The 1,411-nt window shown below is 45.1% G+C and overlaps 1 protein-coding gene across 6 annotated transcripts in view; it reads left to right on the forward strand.

Moving 5' to 3' along the window:
- LOC102255912 (zinc finger protein 501-like) overlaps window positions 1-1,411 on the forward strand; it is a 39,367-nt gene that overhangs the window by 817 nt on the left and 37,139 nt on the right. The window lies entirely within an intron of this gene.

A 1,411-nucleotide genomic window follows, 5' to 3' on the forward strand; every position in this document is an offset into this window, starting at 1 on the left:
CTGAGCCCATAGAGCCTGGTGGGTGCCAGGCTCTCAACAGGCCATTTTCTTTCCACAAAATCCTGCAAGTGCAGAATCGATTAGTTGTACGGGTTTGTGGAGCTTATTTTAGGCCGTCACACACTTGTGACCTCTGAGAGAGTAGAGTCGTGGGACTGTCAGCCGCTCTTGTAGCCCTTGGACCTGGGGACTTTGAACAAACACTAAGCCCAGACTCTTAAAGCCAAGAGTAGGGCTTCATGTCCTGGACCTTGTTTCTGGCAACCAGTGTAATGAGTGCGAGGTCCTCCAGACATAGGTTCCAGAATGTGCAAAGGCTTGGAGTGAAGAGTGAGCTGAATCAGGAAACTGCAGGTATGTTTTTTAAAATACATGTATATTTTTATTGATAGTAGATGTAGAAAGGACGGGGGAGGGAGAGAGAGAAACAGGGATGAGCAAGAAGCAAGGATTGGTTGCCACCTTCACAACCCCTACTGTGGAACCAGCCCACAACTCAGGCATGTGACCTCACCAGTGCATGGGTCTATGCTCAACCAACTGAGACACATCAGCCAGGACTGTAGATCACTTTAATACAGAGAATCATGGTCAGCTTGGTCATGGTAGTAGTAGCTCAGAAGGGACAGCGTGAACCTGAGGACTGGCTTTCTTTTTCTTTTTTTAAATTTCTTTGTTAATTAAGGTATTACATATATGTCCTTATCTCCCCATTTTCCTCCCACCTCCCCACTCATGCCATCACCCCCCTGTTATCTGTGTCCATTTGTTGGGCTTATATGCATGCATACAAGTCCTTTGGTTGATCTCTCCCCCTTAACCCCACCCTCCCCTACTTTCCCTCTGAGGTTTGATGGTCTGATCAATGCTTCTCTGTCTCTGGATCTGTTTTTGTTCATCAGTTTATGTTGGTCATTATATTCCATAAATGAGTGAAATCATGTGATATTTATCTTTCTCTGACTGGCTTATTTCACTTAGCATAATGCTCTCCAGTTCTATCCATGCTGTTGCAAATGTAAGAATTCCTTCTCTTTTACCGCAGCGTGGTATATCATTGTGTAGATGTACCATAGTTTTCTAATCCACTCATCTGCTGATGGGCACTTAGGCTGTTTCCAAATCTTAGCTGTGGTGAGTTGTGCTGCTATGAACAGAGGGGTGCATATATCCTTTCTGATTAGTGTCTCTGGCTTCTTGGGATATATTCCTACAAGTGGGATCACAGGGTCAAATGGGAGTTCCAACATGTTTAGTTTTTTGAGGAAACTCCATACTGTTCACAGTGGCTGCACCAGTCTGCATTCCCACCAGCAGTGCATGAGGGTTCCTTTTTCTCTGCATCTTCACCAACACTTGTCGTTTGTTGATGATAGCCATTCTGACAGGTGTGAGATGGTACCGCATTGTC

Source organism: Myotis brandtii, unplaced genomic scaffold (genome assembly GCF_000412655.1).
Source record: "Myotis brandtii unplaced genomic scaffold, ASM41265v1 scaffold400, whole genome shotgun sequence".
NCBI lineage: Eukaryota > Metazoa > Chordata > Mammalia > Chiroptera > Vespertilionidae > Myotis > Myotis brandtii.